Here is a 10,540-nt window from a genome sequence, read left to right on the forward strand (position 1 = left end):
TAATCTAAATGAATTTAAGTCTCCGGGACCAGATGAACTCCATCCAAGGGTATTAAAAGAACTGGCCAATGTAATATCGGAGCCATTGGCAATAATCTTTGAAAACTCCTGGAGAACAGGAGAGATCCCAGCAGACTGGAGGAGGGCAAACATTGTCCCCATCTCAAAAAGGGGAAAAAAGAGGATCCCAACAATTATCGTCCAGTTAGTCTGACATCAATCCCAGGAAAGATTCTAGAGCAGATAATTAAGCAAAGAGTCTGTGAACATCTAGGTGGCAATTCCATAATCACAAAAACTCAACATGGGTTTCAGAGAAACAAGTCATGCCAGACAAATCTAATCTCTTTCTTTGATAAAATTACCAGCTTGGTAAATGAAGGGAATGCTGTGGATATAGTATATCTTGATTTCAGTAAGGCCTTTGACAAGGTTTCCCATGACATTCTTGTAAACAAGCTTGTAAAATGTGGACTAGACAAGGTAACTGTTACATGGATTTGTAACTGGTTGACCGGCCGAACCCAAAGGGTGCTCAACAATGGCTCCTTTTCATCCTGGAGAGAAGTGACCAGTGGGGTCCCACAGGGCTCTGTCCTGGGCCCAGTGTTATTCAACATCTTTATCAATGACCTGGATGACAGAATTTGGAGCATACTTATCAAATGTGCAGATGACACCAAATTAGGAGGAATAGCTAATACCCGAGAGGACAGGATCAAGATTTAAAAAGGCCCTGAATAGACTAGAAAGCTGGGCCAAAGCTAACAAAATGAAATTCAACACGGAGAAATGTAAGGTATTGCACTTAGGGCGGAAAAATAAAATGCACAGATATAGGATGGGTGACACCTGGCTGAATGAAACTACGTGTGAAAGGGATCTAGGAGTCCAAGTAGACCACAAGTTGAACATGAGTGAACAGTGTGATGCGGCAGCTAAAAAGGCCAATGCAATTTTAGGCTGCATCAATAAAAGTAAAGTGTCTAGATCAAGAGAAGTAATAGTGCCACTGTATTCTGCTTTGGTCAGGGCCCACCTGGAATATTGTGTCCAGTTCTGGGCGCCACAGTTCAGAAAGGACATTGAGAAACTGGAGCGTGTCCCAAGGAGGGTGATTAAATGGTGAAGGGTCTGGAAACCATGCCCTATGAGGAACGACTTAGGGAGCTGGGGATGTTTAGCCTGAAGAAAAGAAGGTTAAGAGGTGATATGATAGCCCTGTTTAAATATTTCAAGGGATGTCATATTGAGGAGGGAACAAGCTTGTTTTCTTCTGCTCCAGAGAACAGAACCCAGAACAATGGATGCAAGCTACAGGAAAAGAGATTCCACCTCAACATTAGGAGGAACTTCCAGACAGTAAGGGCTGTTCGGCAGTGGAATGCACTTCCTCGGAAGGTGACAGAGTCTCCTTCCTTGGAGGTCTTTAAACAGAGGCTGGATGGCCATCTGTCAGGGATGCTTTGATCTGGATTCCCTGCATGGCAGGGGGTTGGACTGGATGGCCCTAGTGGTCTCTTACGATTCTATGATTCTATGATTCTATATGTGTGTGTGTGTGTGTGTGTGTATATATATATAAATAAACACTCATACAGACAAATGTGTGTGTACACATAAAAAAAGGCATCTCACTTTTGGCTGTACCACTATGTGTATATATATAAGTATGTATGTATTTATATAAGTATGTATGTATTTATTTATGTGTGTGCATACACACACACACACACACACACACACACACACATATACAGATGGTGCATACCCCTTTCGTAAGTGGCTAAAGGCAGCAATTCTCACGATATTACGCGCTAAACAGTGACCTCATTCTTCACCCCGGAAGTTAAAAATGTTGCGCCCCATTCAGAGCCCCACAGAGCATGCGCAAGGCTGCCGATGCGAATCGGCCAATACACATTGTATTGGGCTGGTGTGGTAATCCAATCTGCACTTGCCTCACTTTGCCTGAATACGCATTGGCCGATTCGCAAAACCTCAATTCGGAAGGCCGCCCAGGTGTAAACAACAATGCGATATGAAGCAAATAGGAATCGGCAAAGCGTATTCAGAGAGCGAGGGTGTGAATGAACGATGCAATATAATGTGAATACGCATCAACCAATGCGAACTGACCCTACTTCTGTGCCCTGTGTGGTAAGGTCCTCAGTCACCCGGCAAGCAGGTAGCCATCTTGGGTCTTACAGTTACTGAAGATTCCTCAGCAAAGGTGAGACTTCAAAAACAACTGAGCCTAGTGGAGGAAGGGCATTTTGTTTTTTAAATTATTATTATTATTATTATTATTACACTTTATTTATATAGCGCTATAGATTTACACAGCCCTGTACATACGATCAATAAAATAGATAAAAGTAGATATAAATAAGCCTGCCTATGGCGTACATTCTACAAAATAATAAAATAATACATATTAAGGAGGCAACAAATTAAAAACATCAAATAATAATCATGCAATGCCTGGGAATGCTTTTATTAGACATAAACATAACCACATACAAGTTTTATATGTATATCTAAAACAAACATATACAGACAATTACAAGGCTACATACTTGACTAAACTACTATACAAAACCTAACACTATTGACTCCCCCATCACCGGCACTGATGGATAGATGCCTCTTGTATTATTATATTTCCTTTATATATCAATATATTTATGTTTTTATAACATACAAAGTTTATTTTACAAAACCTAAAAATGATTTCTATCCTTGATATAACTGCAGAGAAGTAATAATTCACAATTTTTTAAATTATTCAAAGATTTCTCTTTGATCAACACTATTAATTCATCCATTTCAGCAAATTCAATCGTCTTCATTAGCCAATCTTCTTGAATTGGAATAGTGGTATCCTTACATCTTTGAGCGTGTATACATATATTGTAAAGTCTTTCCATGTTTCTTCTCAATTTGATCATTAAGAATTCCAAGCAAAAATGTCCCTGATTTCAACTGTATCTTAACTTTAAAAGGTAGGTCTGTCAAAAGGAAGGACATTGGTCTCAATACAGACAAAGTTTTTGCCCTCAGAGAAAATGGAAGCTCTAGAAATCAGGGAGGAATCAGCTCAGCTCATTAAAGGGATACTCCTCGCTCTGCATATACATGAATTCATTTGGTTAAGCACACAGTGGTTCAGGATTAATAGTATTTTATATATTCATTACACATCAAGATTGTGATAACTGAAAAATGATGTGAAGGGAAGCTTAAAGGCTCCCCCCCCCCAAAAAAAATTCAGCAAAATAGTTCTTTGTTTCTTTATATCAAATATAGAACTTTTCAATTTTAGCTGTATCCTATCAGAGATATAGAAACTTTCTTTAATCATGATTTCCTTCCAACAAGCTAGACTCTTGGTCATTTGCAATGCAGATCAAGGAACAGGATGTGTTCTGTGCTGGATGAGGTTACATTCCCTTTGAAGACACAGTTTCACAATTTGAGCATAGTCCTAAGTTCAGCCCTGAAGCTGGATACTCTGTCTTGTTTAAGTGATGGTAGGAGTGCATTTGCACAATTAAAACTAGTGTGTCAACTATGTCCATTTCTACGAACATCTGAGTTGGCAATAGTGACACATGCTTTGGTTACATCCTGTTTGGATTTTTGTAATGTACTCTACATGAGATGGCATGTAGAATACAGAGTGTTTGGAAATTTCGGCTAGTCCAAAGACTTGCAGCCAGATTGTTAAGTGGGGCTGATTAAAGGAAACAAACAACTCCCTTACTGCAACAGCTCCACTGACTGGCAGTCTGTTTCCAAGCATAATCCAGAGTGCTGGTTATGAACTATAAAGACATGCATAGCCCAGGTCCATCTTATCTAAAAGACCATTATTTCCCCTTATGAGACTGCCTGAGCACTAACATTTTTGAGCAGGGTACTTCTCTTAATCCTACCTCCCTTGCAAAAACTTCTAATGGGAACACAAGAGAGGGACCTTCCCCAGACTCTGTAACTCCCTTCCCTGAGAAACTAGGCTGGATCCCTCCTTGCTTTCCTTTCATCAGTAGTCAAAGGAAGGGACCCAAGTGGCACTGGCAGGAGCGCTGCTGCTGTTGTTGCTGTGCTCCGGGGTGGAGTCTTGGCCAGATAGCTGCCAGTTGCCCAAAGTGATGGGCCGATGCCAGGCAGCATTCCAGAGGTGGTGGTACAATGCCACCAGCCAGGCATGCCAGAAATTTATCTTTGGGGGCTGTAGAGGTAACCCCAACAACTTTTTATCCGAACAAGACTGCCTCCAGGAGTGTGCCACAGGTGGAGATGCAGCGGCACCAGTGACCCCCGGCTGGCCAACAGAAGAGACGATGTCCACCACTAAGGCTACATCCAGGTTTGGTCACCGTTATGAGCCAGGAGATGACAGGGTTGGCTTCAAAGAGTATTTTATTCCAAAAAGTTTTGGAGACAGCTTGTTTTATGAGAAAACAACATTTTAGTGAAGTATACTATTTTACTACCTTGTTTTTAAATCAGTGTTTTAAATTGCTTTAACAACAGTCAACAGTTTAATACTATTTTTATCCTAACTTTTTTGTGTGTTTTAGCCACAGATGCTTTGGGTTGTTGTTGTTCTTGTGTGCCTTCAAGTCATTGCTGACTGATGGCAACCCTGAGGCAAACCTATCACCTGTTTTTCTTGGGAAAATTTGTTCAGAGGGGATTTGCTCTTGCCTTTCTCTGAAGCTGAGAGTTTGACTTTTATTGAGTTTCCATGGATGAGTGGGGATTCAGACCTTGATCTCCAACTATCCTAGTTCAGTATTCAAACCAGTAGACCACTCTGGATGCTTGCAATTCTCTCTAATGTGATCAATTTATTTGGAGGGTACAATTTAGTACCCTGGATCATGTCTTTAAACGTTGGACTAATAGCATTATCACACCAGTCCTTTTTCATGCTGCAGTCATGTAAGGAAAAATAAAACAGAGATAAACCATCTCCAGTGGGTTTTTGTGTATGCATGAAAATGCAGAGCAGACACAATTTTGTTATTTCTTCATCTTTCTCTGGGTACATTTAGCCATCATTTGCATTTCTCAATTCTCTCATTTTATATGAGGAGAGACATAGGGAGCTGGGTATGTTTAGCCTGGAAAAGAAACAGTTAAGAGGTGATATGATAGCCCTGTATAAATGTTTGAAGGTGCGTCATGTTGCGGCTGAAGGAAGCTTTTTTTTCTGCTGCTTCAGAGAATACGATACAGAACAATGAATGCAAGCTACAGGAAAAGAGATTCCTCCTAAACATTAGGAGGAACATCCTGACAATAAGAGCTGTTTGACAGTGGAACACACTTCCTCAAAGAGTGGTGGAATCTCCTTAGAATCATAGAATAATAGAGTGGGAAGACACTACAAGAGCCATCCAGTCCAACCCCATTCTGCCATGCAGGAAATCTTAATAGATAGTCATCCAGCCTCTGTTTAAAAACCTCCAAAAAGGAGATTCCACTACACTCCGAGGAAGTGTGTTCCACTGTCGAACAGCCCTTACTGTCAGGAAGTTCCTCCTAATGTTGAGGTGGAATCTCTTTTCCTGTAGTTTGCATCTTTGGAGGTATTTAAACAGAGGCTGGATAGCCATCTGTGGGGGGGGGGGGGGGTGCACGGCAGAATGGGGTTGGACTGATGGCCCTTGTAATCTCTTCCAGTTCTATGATTATAAAACGTCCATTCTGATTTTGAAGCAGCTACTACTGCACTTTTATTCGCATAACTGGGGCTGTTGCCCTCATCATGCTCTCTTCCTGTTTTCTCACTCAAGTCCACTTCCCTTATACCATACCCCACATACATTTAGGTTTTTTTTAATGAACTTTTTCATGCATTCAAAGCTTTGCAGTTCCAATTTAAGCTTTTTAAAATGATTTTTTACAACTTTGTGGCTTCAGAGCTCCAGAACTGCAGGGAAAATGGAGTGGGGGGAGGGGGAATAAAAGAAATAGCAAGTGGAAGCAGGCAAAGGGTGGAGGAGGGGACAGTGACACCACATGACTGCCAATTGCACAAGTGCCCCGGGAATCACACCTGAGGTATTGTGCAATTGGCAGTCAATTAATGGGTTTCTCCTGTGTATGAAAAGGATGGTTGGGGGATGGGGCAGCTATGGGAGGGAAGTGGAATCATGTGACTAGAATTGCTGGTGCTTCTTCCTTCCCAGGGGAATCATGGTTTAAAAGCTGTGTGTGATATCTCCTAAGCCAGAGGAGATTCACTGGCCCACTGACATTAATGCCACAAACCCTCACTGGCTTTAAGTCATGGTCTTCTCCATAGGGCAGTTCTTTATAGCAAGGGCATACTGGGGAAACAGACAAGCTGATGGGCCTTAAAGGCACCAGATCCCATCTGATCTTGGAAGCCAAGCAAAATCAACCCTGGTGAGTTGTTGGGTGGAAGAGTGCCAAGGAATACCAGGTGCAGTGGGTTATATAGTCAGCTCTCAGTATCCATGGTTGATCTGTTCTGGACTCCCCTGCAGATACAAAAATCCACAGATGCTCAAGTTCTGTTGTTCCTAATGGCAGCACAGCTACGTTCATGCACCACCATGGGACAACACGGATGTCCCTAATGGTGGCATGGCCACAAGTACACACCACCCTTGGGGACAATGCAGGCTTGCCATCCACGGATGCTTGAATCCACGGATGGCAAATCTGAGGACACTCAGGGCCGAATGTATTTCAGATGAAGGAAAAACCTTTGAGTATTCCTTGCCTAAGAAATTCATGGGGTCACCATAGGTCAACAGGCAACTTGAAGACACACACACACACACACACACACACAGAGAGAGAGAGAGAGAGTTATCAACAGCTATTAGCCAGAATGGATATGTGCCTACACCAGAGTCAATGGGAAGATGCCTTTCAGTATCATTTCTGGGGAACCATGAGCCTGAAGATGTTGTTACCTGCATTTCTTACATGCTGGCTTTCCAAAAGCATAGGGTTAGCCATTGTGAGAAAAAAGATGCTAGACTAAACTGGTCTGATCCAGCACTACTATTATTATAAATACATTTTTGTTTCTCATCAGGAGAAAATGCAGTTATTTGTTTAATTACCGAGGTCACTAAAATTAGTACCCAGCTTGTTGGGGGCAATTAGTTAACACATTATAAACCGCTTATGGAGTGTTTAAGTGCACTGATAATCGGTATAGAAATGTACTTGCTATTGCTATTGCTAAATAACTATAGAGATTCAAGAATATGTCTGCTGGAGAATGGATGAGCAAGGGAGGTGGGGAGGACGTGCACATCATTTGAAAACTGTGACTACTTGAATAAAATTAGGTTGACTTTAAGTGTCTGTTACATGCTTGTCTTATCTGTGTACACGTGCTTACATACATATGTATGTAAGTACATATGAACTGTATACTGTAGAGTTATTTGTAATTAGGGATATGTATTCAGGTTTATCAGGGAGGTGTGGATGGGACAGGCCAACCTTCTTCTGCTGCCTTAAACACCAATAAAATCATATTTAAAAAGAGGTCATATATTTGGCAAATGGCAAGTCTTACATTCACTTCTGAAGACCACTGAGCCTATCTCTTTGTGTAAACTAATAATTAATACTCATCAGAAGGTCTTACTGCCCTTTTCTTCCTCCAAAGTCAGAGGAGTGTAAATTAAGAGCTTTTGCAGAAGCTGAAGAGGAATGGGTTACCAGACTCAAAGGATGGGGAAATTAAGGGGTTCCCCCTGGTCTTGCATTGTCTATATCAGACGAAGCAACCCAAAATCCCCAGAGCATCTGTTCCAGTCCTGGGATTAACAGCCTTTACTGTAGGGTAAAATACCTATCATTTCCTTCTTCTTCTTTTTGCTATGAACATATAGCAATAGCAACAGCAAGTACATTTCTATACTGCTTATCAATGTACTTAAACACTCCTTAAGCAGTTTATAATGTGTAAGCTAATTGCCTCCAACAAGCTGGGTACTCCTTTTAGCAACCTCAGAAGGATGCCAGGCTGAGTCAACCCTGAGCCCCTGGCTGGGATTGAACTCACATCTTGTGGTTTGTGAATGAGTGACTGCAACACAGGCATTTAACCACTGTGCCACCAGGACTCTAACATACTCCCCACAAGCCCTTTTTTATTATTCTTAAACTCTCTAGTTGTTCTGCACTTTAGTTTTTCTGACCCTCCCCCTCCAGGTTCTAGCTATTTGTCTGAATTCCTTTTTGGTGATTTCTCCCTTTTTCTATTTCTTATACATTTACCATTTAAAACATAGCTCAGTAGAAAGATCTTTAGTCATCCATCCTAGTTTCTTGAGCCACCTCCCATTTTTCCTCCACATTAGAACTATTTGAAATTGTGCCTTCAGTGTCTCCCTTTTGAGAAACTCCCATCCATTCTGAACTCGCTTTTTACTTTTACTATTCCTGACCACAGGAATTTCCCTAAGTTTACTGAAATCTGCCTTCCTAAAGTCTAGAATGTGTGTCTGACTATGCTTGGCTTCCCCTTTCCACTGTATAACAGACTCCAGGAGAACCTGATCATTCCCACTTAAGTATCCTGCCACTTGCACCCCATTAACCATGTCATCATTTTTGGTTAGGACTAGATCTTATAAATTGTGTGGATAGTCATAAGGATAGTGATGGGATGGGTAGCATAGCATAGAAAAAGAAACATCTGGGGCATTTAAAAGTTCTCAAACAGCCAAACAACTTTTGGGATAATGAGAGGAATGAAGGGGACAGAGTGCCTTGAAATCTGGGGTGTGTAGGATGGGTGCAGAGGCAGTTTGGACAGAGCCGTATGGCATGAATGTTCGGAAGGGCTAGTCTACACATAAGTGTGTTATACAATTGCTGCAGATTTCTGCGCATTCATATTGACAGTTACTTGTATTCACTTTGCATCTATTCACTTCTATTCACCCTCCCTCTTCCAAAAATGTGCCACCATTTGAATCCCTGTGAAGCAGATGAACTGTCACATGTGTGATAATACACATTTCTGCGGATTTCCACAAATACTCCAGTAAAAACCATGAAGCCTTTTTATGCGAAGTTTAATGAGTTTTTGGGGGGCACAAAAGCTCAAACTCCTGTGAATTGCATGTGGCCGGATCTCATTCTATCAGACTAGATTGAAGGATATTTTAATTGTGTAAACAAGCAATGAAATGCTTGCAGGAAATCAGAGCACTTCTCACTGCTTTTCTGTAGTTTACCAACAGAGGGAACCATTGCTTAACTTTAAAACAAAAATTGCAAAATCTGGAATCTAATGGTTCTCAGCCTTCCTAATGCCACGACCCTTTAATACAGTTCCTCATGATGTGGTAACTCCCAACCATAGAGGAGCAGTGTCTCAGTTCCTAAAGCCATTGGTTTAAGAACCGTGGATTACTGGCAATGTTTAGCTAATACAGACTAAATTAGGCTCAATCACTTAGTTACAAAGATGCCTTTAAAGTATAATATAATTAGTCTTGCCCTTTCACTATTTTATCTTTATTTATTTGATTTATTCCACACCCATCCTCATATATGTGCTGCTACAAGGAATATACTTTTCCTGAGGACTTTTAGTTAAAAAGAGGAGTAAGTCAAATTAAACAGAAAAAAATAACCTCAGAAATAAAAGTGGTAACTGTTGCTCAAAAAACCATCAATAGAAAAACAGCTGTGAAACATCTGCATTGGACTGGAGCTACAAAACGCCAGTGACAAGACATAGCCCCTGAGAATTTTCTTTCACCATTCTCACCCTTTTAGATTGGAAAGAAATGCTTTTTGCTGCTTATAATAGCCCACCCAGGATGTCAGCATCCCCAAAGAAGGAGTGCCAAATGAATGTTCACTATACCTCCAAAAGGAGGAACAGAAACCCAAATAACCTCTGGATTTCATGCTTTTTAGTCATTTGCCTGAGGAAAGGGGTGATACTCCAACCTCACTTCTGTTATCTGGATAGTTTGCCCTATTGAGTCAGCCTGCAGAAGATTCTCTGTTTTTCTTCTGGGTTGTCTTTTATACCCTATTTACCATTCTCAGTGCTGCAGCCTGGGTTCAGTACCCAGCCAGAGGAGGGCTCTGCTGCTTCTTATTAGACCTCAGTTGCCCACCTTGGTCCTGTTTGGCTAGCAAATAATGTTCTTCTTCAAGACATCTTCCTGCTTCCATTAAAATTGATTTACTTTTTCAGTCAATGTTTTAGAGCACTCAACGCAGAGCAAATATTGTCCTGTCCCCTCCTGTTAGTTCTGGGGGTGTCTCCCTCCTTTTGGATGCTTTGGTATTTCTGTGTGTAAACTCATGTTCTATTGACAGGCACAACCACAGAACTGTTTATTACTAGAGATGGGGCAAAGGAATCACTGCTCATATGAAAGTGCTCTATAAACTGCAACCTATTGAGATGGAAAAGGAATTGTAAATCTTATTGGCCTCAGAACAGCATGATGCTCTTGTGGTGTTCTGAGGTGTGTGTGTGTGTGTGTGTGTGTGTGTCCATTTGAAG

Source organism: Sceloporus occidentalis, unplaced genomic scaffold (genome assembly GCF_023333645.1).
Source record: "Sceloporus occidentalis isolate IW3139 unplaced genomic scaffold, rSceOcc1.0.p SCAF_4, whole genome shotgun sequence".
Taxonomy (NCBI): domain Eukaryota; kingdom Metazoa; phylum Chordata; class Lepidosauria; order Squamata; family Phrynosomatidae; genus Sceloporus; species Sceloporus occidentalis.